General features: G+C 44.6%; 1 pseudogene; it reads right to left on the reverse strand.

Moving 5' to 3' along the window:
- Positions 1 to 8,357: 8,357 nt before the first annotated feature.
- Positions 8,358 to 8,468, reverse strand: LOC113194174 (small nucleolar RNA U13; annotated as a pseudogene).
- Between the last annotated feature and the right edge of the window lie 4,711 nt (positions 8,469 to 13,179).

The following is a 13,179-nucleotide window of genomic DNA, read 5'->3' on the forward strand; positions in this document are numbered from 1 at the left end:
ATCAAGAGTCTCAGTTTGAAAAAATCCTCCTGTAGAAACCAGCTTGTTAGAGACTCTGACCTCCTCGGAGCCTCCAGCTCCATGGTCCTATTTGGCATAATTTTCTTTTCAGTGTAGCTTTTGACACCAGCGGGCACCGCTAAATAGCTTACCCCTTCAAAAGGGTGATTCTCTCAGAGGTGAACAGGGACTCACAGGGGAAGTTCTAGGGACCCTGTGTGAGCAGGGCACTCTTGATGGCGTGCCAGCTTCAGGTGGGAGGGTTTCCAGGTACAGCTGCTCGGGGACCAATGTCCTCCTCCCTCCCTCCCTCCCTCCCTCCCTCCCTTCCTTCCTTTCTTTCTTTTGTTCTTTCTTTTTTTTAGTTGTAGTTAGACACAATACCTTTATTTGATTTTAATGTGGTGCTGAGAATTGAACCCAGTGCCTCACACATGCCAGACAAGTGCTCTACCACTGAACCACAGCCTCAGCCCTGGTCCCCCACCCTTTTACTGAAAAATTAGCTATTAAAGCTGGTCGTGGTGGCTTATACCTGTAATCCCAGCAGCTCAGGAGGCTGAGGCAGGAGGATTGAAAGTTTGAAGACTGCCTCAGCAATTCAGTGAGGCTGTAAGCAACCTAGTGAGTCTCAGCCTCAAAATAAAAAAATAAAAGGGGATGTGGCTCCGTCATTAAGCACCCTTGGATTCAATCTCTGGTACCAAAACAACAACAACAACAACAACAACAAAAACCTACTGAGTTCCTACTGTGTGTGTTCCTGTCTGTCTCTGAGGATATAAGCATGAATAAGAAATTAAAAAACCCTGCCACATTGGTGAGGATGTGGAGAAATCAGAACCCACCACCACCACCACCCCAATCCCCACCAACATCTGCTGCATTGCAGGTGGGTATGCAAATGTGCTGCCACTGTAGAAAATGGTAGGCAGCGACTCAAAAAGTAGATCAGAGTTACCCATTCAATCCAACAATCACACTTCTTTGGGTGTAGACTCCAAAGAACTGAAAGTAGAGACTTGAACAGAGATTTTTACACCCGTGTTCACAACAGTATTATTCATTCACTGTAGCTGAATGGTAGAAACAAATTAGATGTCCATGGCTGAATGACTAGGGGGACAAAATGTGACATGACCATACAATAGAGTGTCATTAACCTTAAAAGGAGGTGGAGCTCTGAGGCTGGGGTTGTGGCTCAGCGGTGAGAGCTCTCACCAAGCATGTGCAAGGCACTGGGTTCGATTCTCAGCACCACATAAATAAATAAATAAAGGTATATTAAAAAAAGGGGGGGTGGAGTTCTGATACATATTATAACATGAATGGATGTTGAAAACATTATGCTCAGTGAAATAAGCCAGACATTAAGGAAAAAAAGAAAAACATGAATATGGTATGATTCCACCTACATGAGGCATCTAGAGTAGTTAAATTCATAGGGACAGGAAAGTGGAACTATAACTGCATGAGTTGGGGAGGAGGGATGGGAAGTTAATGTTCAATGGATACAGAGTTTCAATTTGGAAAGACAAAAAAAAGTTTTGGAAATAGTTGGTTGCAGTAGTTACAGGACACTGTGAATGTACTCAATGCAACTGGGCGGTAGGTACATTCACAAAGGCTAAAAATGGTAAAAATTTATGTTATGTATTTTACCAAAATTAGAAAACAAAACAAAAATATAAACCTGCCGCATGGAGAAGAACAGTAGTCTAGGAGATGACATGTTTCCTCGCTTTTCATCCAGAACAAACTATTTTCTATTTTGAGTACATTCACACGAAAGACCAGCCTCAGCCAGGCATAGTGGCACATGCTTGTAATCACAGCAGCACAGGAGGCAGAGGCAGAAGGATCACAAATTCAAGACCAGCCTCAGAAACTTGGTGAGGTCCTATGCAGCTTAGCAAGACTCTGTCTCAAAATAAAAATTAGAAAGGCTGGGGATAGGGGCTGGGGCTTGGGCTCAGTGGTAGAGCACTCATCTTGCATGTGTGAGGCCCTCAGCACCACACAAATAAAATAAAGGTATTGTGTCCACCTACAACTAAAAAAAAGTGTATGTGTGTGTATATATATTTTTTTTATATTTATTTATTTATTTATTTATTTTAACTGAAAAAAGGGTTGGGGCTGGGATGTGGCTCAGAGGTTAAGTCCCCCTGGGTTTAGTACAAAAAAAAAAAAAAAAAAAAGTCAGTCTCTTACATCTGTTTTCCTTAAACCATGTCCTTCTGTGTCTACAGTGGCCCCTATGAAGACATAGAAAGGTTGCTGTGAGAGGGCCCGGGGGTCCACCTGGAAGAAGGTGGACAGGTTCTACAGGGCAGGCCCCTCACAGCCCTCTGCCCCCCACCCCGGGCTGGGTGGTCATCTTGCTCCATCTCCTCCCAGAGGTCAGGGTTCTCAGCTGAGTCACTTCTGGTCTTGCCCAGGGTTGGGTACGGAAATGGCACCAGATTTTGGCATTAAAAACCCTAGCTCCGAGTCCTGGCTCAGACTTTTATAAGATACTTAAAGTCCCAGACTGTTTTCTTAGCTGTAAAATGGGATGACCCTGACACCACCCATCTCCCAGGATAGGGTGTGTCACCACACCACAGAGGACTGGCCCAGCACACGTGTGGGGAGCTTTAGTGTGGAGGCCTGAGGCTCAGGAATGGGGGACTATGGGCCTCAGCTATGCCCGGGGCCCTGGGGCGGGGTCCTGTGCCCTCAGACCTGCTCAGCCAGCCTGGGCAGTCCTAGTGCTCAGTTGGGGCGTGTCAGAGGCACCTGGGTACAGCCACCCCCAGAGCAAACAGCCTGAGAGCACAGCCCAGCGAGACACTGAAAATGCTTCTGAGCCACGTCACAGTTTCAGAAGCTGGTTTCCTCCGCCCCCAGGAGCCTTTCCAGATGGGCCTGTCTCAGGTGACATCACCACACCCCACGCTGCACCCCCATCTCCACGTGTGATAGTTCTGTGCCTTCCACACTAGACTGCAACTGACTGAAAGCAGGCACCCCACCTACTCATCTCTACACCCCCAGCAAAGACAGGGTTCAGTTAGTGTGGTGAATCAGTGGTGGTGATGATGGTGGTGACAATGACAATCCAGCACATAGTCTTCATCTTAGGTGTGGCACAGCTCTGAGTGCCTTAGTTTATCTATTTTTAACCTGCAAAGAAATCCTAGCAGGTGTGTACTATTGACCCAGTCCTCATTTTTTGTTTTTTGGGTTGTTTGTTTTTGTTTTTATTTTTTAGTTGTCAATGGACCTTTATTTTATTTATTTATATGTGGTGCTGAAAATCGAACCCAGAGCCTCACACATGATAGGCAAGTGCTCTACCACTAAGCCCCAACCCCAGCCTGGTCCTCATTTTTAACGAAGGGGTAGAGGCTCAGAGAGCTTAAGTAGCTTGTCCAAGATCACCAAAGACAGAAACAGGACATGAACCTGGCACTCTGCTTTGCCCTTTTAATCTCTTCTTCAAACTGCTGTTCAAGGATGGGTCCAGGGCGTCCCTCAGCATCTGGGGAGGGGGCTTCTGAAGTCCTCAGGCCTCCTTCCCATGTAGGCCCTAAAGCCCATTTTGAGGAGTTCCTGGCAGGGAGGCCATCCGGAGACTGCAGCCCTCTCACTGCCAGGAATTTGCCATCACACACAGCATCTTCCTCAGACAGAGCCCAAGTCTTCCTGCCTCTGACATGGCTGCTGGATGTACAGAACTGTGCTGTCACCCTCGGGGGACTTCTCAGTATCTAAATTCACCTTTCTTCTCCAGGCTGCTGGCCCCCTGCCTTACTGCCCACTCCCCTGTCCCCAAACCTTCTTCTTCCTGGTGGCCTGCCTGGACATTTCCTATATGGTCAGTGTCCTGGAGCCTGCACCCCATACTGGGCCAGGGAGTGAGGAAGGGTGGTGGCCTCTCTTTGTTCTAGGTCCAGAGAGATGAGAACTGTAGCTGGGCTCTCTTGAGCCTCTCCCTCCTGGTCCACAAGAAACTATAGAAAACTAGCTCCCTTGGGCCCCTCGGCTTCCCCCACCTTTTAGTGGACCTGAATATAAAGTATTACATTTTTTTCCAAGTAAAATTCCCTTTTTTCCCTCCATCCTGATAAGACTAGAATTCTGATTTTGTCACCCCAAAGCCATTTACTGTCCCTCTCCAGGTCTAGGTCATCTAAATAAATCCCTTCAGGGTATTTTTTTTTAAATAAATAAATAGCTTAGCAGGATAAGTTTCAGTTTCCTCATCTGTATTTGAATCTAGAACTAATAAATGGATTTGTTTCTGGTTAGATGGCCTCCCTTAGATGCTGATTCAGAGGCTCTTGTCTACCCGGCTGACCCCATTTGGGAAACAGAACAGATGGGAGTTGTTCCAGAAAGGGGTTGAGGGGCCTCACTAACGTCTTCCCTACTGTTGGGGGCTTTATTTCATTCAAAGATGCTTATTCCACTTTTTTTTCCCTCCTGTTTGAGAACTATTCTCAAGGGAGACAGAATTGGAAGCAAAACAGAAATTGGACACTTTTTCTTTCTTTCTGATATGAACACTCCCTGGCAGAGGGGAGTCATTGCCTCCCATTCCACATGGACTTGATTCCTTTGCAATTAATACTGATTGTGGACTTTGGTCCTCCTGGGGGAGGTGACATACCTGGATCACCATGAAGAAGAGCACAGGTGAATGTGAAGAATCAGGAGGCGCCTTGAAGAACTAAGCTCACCTGTCCACTTTGGCTGCTGCCCCACCCCGCTTTCTTCCTGTTAGGATCATTTGTGATTTCATCATCAGAATCTAGTTGATACTCAGCATGGTCAAGTGAAGGAGGTTTTCCTTAGTCCCTCGTGTTATTATATTCCCACTAAGCAGCTTCTTGAGACCACCACTTGAACAAGCTCTACCCCATCTCTGGTGCTGGTGACATGGGACAGCTTTGTAAACACTCTGAAATTTTTTTTTTTTAATATTTATTTTTTAGTTCTCGGCGGACACAACATCTTTGTTGGTATGTGGTGCTGAGGATCGAACCCGGGCCGCATGCATGTCAGGCGAGCGCGCTACCGCTTGAGCCACATCCCCAGCCCCAACACTCTGAAATTTTATCAAAGACCTTTGATATTGTTATTTTACATTATTATTTTTTATTTATTGTTATTCTGCCCCCAACCAGAAGAAATGGTTTTATCATTTTATAATCAAATAGCATCTGCAAATGTCAGCCATGGGGTGTGTAATGTATTATGTATGTATAATGCGTAGTAATCTATTGTTAAGACAGAAAACTCCTGATGATGTGACAGGTCCCCAACCTCACCACTTTCTATTTCATGGTCTCTCCAATGGTATGGAATAATTCGTCTTTCTTTCAGAAATGCCTGGCTTCTCTTTGATGTCCCCTACCTGAGGAACACCCCTATAATTACCCAGGGTGACTCACAGAAGCAGATTGGGGGTCCAAGTGGCCAGAGAGCTTGGAGGGATATGTTACCAAATAAACAGGGTCCCAAAGTGATTGAGCTGCCCTTTCTCAGGCAAAGAGGGTAAAATTTGTCCTTAAGCTCACCCCTCTGCTCCCAAAACTGTCCCCCCCAAGCCCAAATACTGAGTGGCTCTGTCTCACCGTCTGGTCACCTGGGCCTACCTCAGAGTTCTCTCTCCACACCCATCTCCAGGTGTCAGCAAGTAAATTAGCCCAACACTAATGGAGGCATTTTCTGGTGAGACAGACAAGCTCCAGGAAGGCGGGGGCGGGGGGGGGGGGGCTGAACCTGAGATCACAGTGTGTACAGTCCCCAGGGGGAGGACTAGCTCAAAGAGTGCAACTCAATAGCATCTCAATTAACCAGAATCTTCGTTGAATTCTTCTTCTGAAAAGTATAACTTCAATTGCCAAAAAGTATTTTAGCCACTTTGAAGGGAAATGTTACTAAGATTTGGCTCACAGTTTGTGATACCTTAAAAAAAAAAAAAAAAAAAAACTTTTCCTGCTGCAGTGATTGATTTTCCTTACAAGCATTCCCTATGAAACTGGACCCTAATGGAATTGTGCTTCTATTTTGTTGTTCTCTATCCTTCCCTACAGCTTCACCTTCCTCTTATCTACAAGTCCGTCTGTAAAGCCACCTGCTGCCTCTGCCACTTTACCCAGCTATCTTCACCCCCCACCCTACAGAGGTGTTAGAAGAGTTTGAGGCCCCAGAGGAATAAAGCACCTGGTTTGGATGCAGGAATTTTGCTTTAGCTATTTCTTAGGGTCCTGCTTTTCATAACATCCAGTTCAGTGATAAAATCCAAAGGAAGATGGGGCATGAAGACTCATGTGCTCCCAGGAAGCTCCTTAAATATATTTATCATCTGTCCTCTGGCCAGAATGACAGCTCCAGGTCTTGCTCTTCTCCTCCTTACCCCTTCCCCACCCTTGCCCTTCTTCTTTTTAGATGGAGGTCTCACTATGTTTCCCAGGCTGGCCTTGAAATCCTGGGCTTAAGCAATACCCCTGCCTCAGCCTCTGTTTCTATTTGTCATTGGTGGCCCTGCTAGGTCAGTAGTACCGCTACCCCCTACTAGGACTGGAAGGTCCCTCATCAAGGATGAGGTATGCAGCTTGTGACTCTGACCCTGAGCTGGCATCTTGTTCTTGAGTGTCTAGAATGCTTTGTGGACTTCAGTCTCTTGAGACCATATCTGTGACTATGGCCACCAGCACAGACTGGGTGCCCACTAGCCCTCTCTGTGAGGAGCCTGGAGTGCCATGTCTGGACAATGCTGGGACAGGAAGACAAGCTGCTCATCCCAGGTTTGGACCTGCCTGGAGTCTGGTCAGGGATGGCTGTCAGGGCTGGAATCAGAGATGAAGCTATAATCTTATGCTATGCTTTTCTCCCTGTGTGTTGTGACTCATTGGTGCATTATGAAATCAGTTCCATGGGTCATAATCAACATTTTTCTTTAAAAAATAAATGTGGCAGAAAATATCCACATGCTTCATTTGTGTATTAGTGAGGGTAAGTATTATGTTTATAAAACTTTGTTTTTGTGTTGTATATATAGGAATATGTGCTGTGGTTGGTACATGAGATATATTTATTTCTCACTGTGAGAAGTAGCCAGAGGTTGGGTGCAGTGGTGCACACCTGTAATCCTAGAGACTCCACGAGGCTAAGGCAGGAGAATAGTGATTTCAAAGCCAGCCTCAGCAAAAGTGAGACCCTAAGCAACTCAGTGAGACCCTGTCTTTAAATAAAATACAAAATAGTACTGGGGATGTGGCTCCATGGTCAAGTGCCCTGGGGTTCAATCCCCAGTACCAAAAAAAAAAGTAGCCAGAGAAGCTGAAATACAATGTCCAGTAGCCACATCTTCCTGAGACCTATCACCACCCCACCCCTCACTTCCAACTAGGAAGCCAATGGAATCTGCTCAGGGCCCTAAAACTGTCTTTACCTCATAGGGACAGAAGAGTCAGAAAAGGCTTCTTGGAGGAGATGGGGTTTGATCCATGACCAGGAGTAGGGAGGGGGATGCCAGGGCAGAAAGGCTCAGGTGACCTTCCAGGAGTTGGAAGAGTGGGAAAGACAATGGCTGGGAGAGGTCATGGGGTATGGCTGACATACCTCTGTTCTTGTCTTGCCTCTCAATTCAGGCAAGACAAGAACAGAGGACAGAGAGATGGCAGGAAAAAAGTTCATTTGATTTCAAAGATCTATATTCAATGTCACCCTTGAGGGGCACTTCATAGTGGGGCAATTGAGTGGAGTGTCAGGCCTAAGGTCCCTGTTTCTCGTTGAATACAACATAATGGCATCTGCTTTTCTTTTGCCAATTTGAATTTTAATTAAAATTTAAAAATCCAGAGCCTGGCCAGGTGGTGCACACCTATAATCCTGGTGGATCAGGAGGCTGAGGCAAGAGGATTGCAAGCTCAAAGCCAGCCTCAGCAACTTAGTGAGGCCCTGAGCTACTTAGTGAGACCAAGTCTCCAAATAAAATATAAAAAGGGCTGGGGATATGGCTCAAATGGTTAAGCACCCCTGGGTTCAATCCCTGATACAAAAAAACAAAACAAAAAACAGTTCCTTGTTCATATTGGCCACATTTCAAACATTCAAAAGCCACAGGTGACTAATGGTTATCAAATTGGACAGCACAAACTAACATTTCTGTCATTTTAGGAAATCCTATTGGATGGTGATGCTCTAGAATAAGCAAGTTAATAATAAATCCACTCCAGTATACCTTCTTTGACGAATGCAACATTTTTCATGATTTCTATTACACCTGCAATCCTAAATGCAAATGCTTCTGAGAAAGGCACTGGAATCCCTTAAATTCTTTTTTTTCCCCCTCTCTCTCATGACAGATAGGTAATATGCCAATGGGTCAATGTTGTAACAAGGTTCAGAGGGAGGCACATCTCACACAACAGCGTGAACACCCAATCATCACACTATGAACTAAAAAGGATCAGACCTTAAATTCTTACAAAAGAGAAACTCATTGACAGCAGGGGCCTGAAGAAAGCCAGGGTCTAAGGAAACCATCCACCTGTAGTTGGCTGTGACAACACAGGGGATGTCAGAGAATGACACTTTCCATGACTCAGTGTGCTGCTTGAGGATGCTGATGGATCAGGGCGAAGCAAGCAAGCTCCTCTGTTGAGGGATATGAAAAACTTCGTGAGCTTGAGAAAAGGGAATGACCTAAAGTCATTATTTATCTCTAGATGAGAAAACTGAGTTTATTTTTCAGTCTTCTATAACATCAGGGGGGTTACTACATGAGAAAAGAGTCTTCTCTATCTCTAGGGAGGGCAGATTAGGCAGACACAGACCTTTGCAGAGATGGATGCTTGTGAACTTGGCCCTCCTCTGACCTCTACATTCACTCTGTGGAGGCTCTATCCATCTTCTCTGCACCTGAGCCTCCCAGAACTACACTACCCACCCAAGCCTAAAGATCCAAATACTAAGGAACTCAAAGGGAATTATCACAATCTCTGTCCCACCCCCACCCTTCCTCTTCCTGTAGTTCCAACCCTGGCTCATCCTCCACCTGCTCAGCCCTCACCCGGATCAGCACACTGTGAGTCACCCTGACTCCTCTCCATCTTACATCCCCCGCCATTATCACCTTGGCCACCTTTCCACTCTAAGTCTGCCCAGCTGGGCTTCCTCTCCAGCCCTGCCCAGATCCTGAGGGAGCTGCACCCTGGCAGGGGCCACCTGTTAGCCTCTTTGCCTCCAGGCATAGTCACCTCCAGCCTGGTGGTTCTTAGCCATGGATGAGCAACAGAATGACTTGGGAATACGTGCAAAATCTAGATCCTGACTCAGGAGCTATCTGGCTGGGTCAAGCACATGTGTTTTGCAAAAGAGCCTCAGGTGACTCTGAGTTACACTCTCAGTTCAGAACATGGCCTCCTCTTCATCATCCTTATGAATAACAACAAAAACAGCAATTAACATTTTTTGTGCACTTACATGTAATGCCTCATGTAATCTTCATGACACCCTATGAAGCAGGTTATTGAAACTAAGGAAAAAATTTCCATGGCTATTTAGGGGGATGATCAGAATATGATCAGCCACTCCACTCCATTCTCCATATCCCTTTCTAAAGCCAAACTTGACATGTAGCTCCCCATATAACACCCTTCATGAAATTTCTAGGAAAAAATAAATAAACATAATGGGAGCACATTCATCCCTCAGTTGCTTATTAACTCCAAAAGAAACCTTGCTGGACACAGTGGCCCATGCCTATAATCCCACAGGTTTGGGAGGCTGAGGCAGGAGGATCATGAGTTCAAAGCCAGTCTGGACAACTTAGTGAGGCACTTAGCAACTCAGTGAGACCCTGTCTCTAAATAAAATATAGAAAAATGGCTGAGGATGTGGCTCAGTGGTTAAGCCCCTGGGTTCAATCCCCAGTACAAAAAAAAAAAAAAAAAGAAAGAAAGAAAGAAAAGAAATATTTTGAGTTTTAAGTGGTTATATAGTGAATATCTATGTAAAAGTTTGCTGAGATATATGTTTAGGATTTTTGACTTTATGTTTGTTATTCTCCATAAAAAAAAAAAATCTTGAAAATAGGTTTAAAAAAAAGGCTACCAAATGTGAAATAGTTCAAAACATGGGTCTACTAAAGAAACCATGAGAAAGCCATCTGGCAAGAATACAGATAATAAAAGATTTAAAGATGTCCTAAGTGCACCCACAAAAAATCCTCAGGGGAGGTTGGGCATGGACAGAGCATGGGCTGGAAGATGGGTACCATGCACAACTGTCTGAAAAATCCCACAACAGGATGGCTTGGTGACAGTGGGGATCTAGGGCAGATGCAGCAGCAGCAGCACAAGGGCTCTAAGAGTCCACAGACTGTCTTTGGGCCAGAGGCTATGGGCAGCCCCATGGAGAGATCAATGACAGTAAAGAGCTTATGTCTGACCAACCAGGTGCTATCTGCACTGGGAATAAAGTCCAACTCTACAAAATCCAGCTCCTGCTGATTTGGTGCTGAGGGACTCAAAGTGTCCAAGTGGGGTCACCTATGTTCCTAGCTCCACTGAGCAATCCAGAGACACAGCTGTGGTAAAGTGATTTTGAAACCCATCCTCAAAGAACAAAAACAATTCTGAGAAAAAGCATTGTGAAGCCTGCCTCACTCTAGCACCTATTAAGGTACACTTAAACTGTGCCCCCATAATGATGCTGCTCTAAAGCTACTCCATGGAACCTACCAGAAGGTCCTGGAGCTGACCTAGGGGAAAAAAAGCCACCAATATTAGGATATAGTGTATGCAAATACACAATTCTGTAGCAGAAAAAGCCTGAGTCTAACACAAAGCCAGAAATCAGTTCAGTCCTGTTCATCCAAATACCAGTGAATTATCCCACAAGGAAACTCCACTCAACAAGCCCAAAGGGAACTGTCCCAATCTCTGCCCTGCCCCTATTGCTCCTCTACCTGTAGTTCCAATCCTGGCTCATCCTCCACCTGCTCAGACCTCACCCAGGTCAGCATCCTGTGAGTCATCCAGACTCCTCCCCTTTCCTTGCTTCCTGCCCACGATCACCACCTCCTCCACCTGAGTCTGGCAGCTGGGCTTCCTCTCTAGCCTTGCCTCATGGGCCTCATCCTGATGCAGTGGCATCCTGTCAGGGGCCACCTGTTTGCCTCCTTGCTTCCGGTAAAAGCCACCTCCAGCCAGTGATTTGGAAGACTACCTAAATTACATGGACATTTTAGATTATAAATACTTTATAAATGAACAAAACTAAATAACAAATGATAATCTAGAATAAAATATTTATAACATATGAAAAACAATGAGTTAATAGCCTTAAAACATACTAAGTACTCTTACAAATAATTAAGGCAAAAGTAATATATCCCATGAAATAATAAAAAATAAATGAGCCAGGTGCTGTTGTGCACACCTGTAATCCTAGCAGCTCAGGAAGCTGAGGCAGGAGGATTTCAAGTACAAAGCCAGTCTCAGCAACTTAGCAAGGTCCTCCTAAGAAATTTAATGAGACCCTGTTTCAAAATTTAAAAATCAAAAGGGTTAGCAAGAAAAGGAAAGAAATAAAGAAAGAAAGAAGATATAGAAAATAGAAGACTAGAGAGTACATAATCAGATAATTCATCTAAAAAGAATCACCAGTGACTAATTGGCCTGTAAAACTAAGTAATAAAGTAACAAAAAGAAATCAAACTAAAGTTATAATGAAATATCCTTTTTTCTTATCAAATTTACAAATTTTTTAAATTGTCAATATTTAGTGATGGAAAAGATGTAGTTAAAGAGCTACTCTCATAGGACTGATGGTGAGCACCTATGCTGATATGCCTTTTTGGAAGGCAATTTAGCAATATGTATCAAAACCTTGAAAGTGTGCATGTTCTTTGATCTAGCTAGTCTCCTTACAGACCATATCCAATGGATAAAAATAAAGGTGCACCCAGTGTCAGTATATATAATAGGTGCAATTGTTAATAACCTTAAGTGACAAAAATAAAAGATTAGTTAAATCATGTTCAATACACAATAAAATATGAGAGATTCATAAGAAGTTTATTTATGGACAAGGAAGAATGTTCACAACATATTGATAAGCATGAAAAGCAAATCACAGAACAATATGTACAATATGAAAATTTTCTTCCTGTGTTTCAAAGAAGCATTGCAGTGTGTCCTAGAAATCTCACAGGAAATGCAGACCCCACCACAAGTCCACCTCACCTTTCATCTGGTGGAAAGTCTGCCTCTAAGTCCTACTTGGCCCTGAGCACTCACACTCTTTATTTTGACATATAGAATATTTCTTGTGCTGCTGTTTATTAATCTTGACTCCTCAATTCACTAGAATGTTGCTAAATCTCACATTTCCTTTCTCTCAGTGCCTCCTACAGAACAAGTTATCGGCAAACAGCAGAAGAAGAAAGAATGTATCACTTCTGTGCATACTCCTGTAGGCTGGCCAAACCCACTGGCTGGCTCCACAAGTGTGGCAACCAAGCCCAGTTCTAGGCCAGGCTTGGGGCTGTGTGTTGTTGGCCACCTATCAATCTAGTTCTATGAAGATGCTTATTGTTGCTAATTATTGTTGAGTGGCAGGGCTGTTTGTTTAAAGCATTAGGTTACTGCCCCACACCCAGAGGCACAGCCAATCCTACTGCATCCTATAATTAATGAGCTGATAAGTGTTTCTTCCTTATTTCCAGGGCTAAGTTGGCTTTGGACCAACAGACCACGCCCACTCCTTCTGCAACCCTCCCCCATCTACAGCCTCACGTCTTGGCTGTTGGACGCCCCATATGGAGAAGCACCCTCTTTATCCAAACTGTGGACATGGTCAGAATAGCCATACGTAAGTCCCTGTGTCCCCACCCAGACTCACCAGCTCCTTCTGGTCCTTCTAAGTGACAGAGTTTCATGACAAGTCTAAGCCAATCTATTACCCCAGAAGCTCACCCTCTAGGCCCAGAAATCCCTACAGGAGGTACAGAAGGGCTCTCCCATTCAAATTCAACAACTCAAGTCTCATAGTTGTCTTGAATCCCTGCAATCAGTGCTCACTTGTTATGCCTTCTGCAGGAAAAAAAATATAAAAGCCATTGGAAAAGGAGTGGGGGTCAGAATCAGGGAGAGAGAATTGGGCAACTGCTTCTTT

This window comes from Urocitellus parryii, chromosome 12 (assembly GCF_045843805.1).
Source record: "Urocitellus parryii isolate mUroPar1 chromosome 12, mUroPar1.hap1, whole genome shotgun sequence".
Classification (NCBI taxonomy): Eukaryota; Metazoa; Chordata; class Mammalia; order Rodentia; family Sciuridae; genus Urocitellus; species Urocitellus parryii.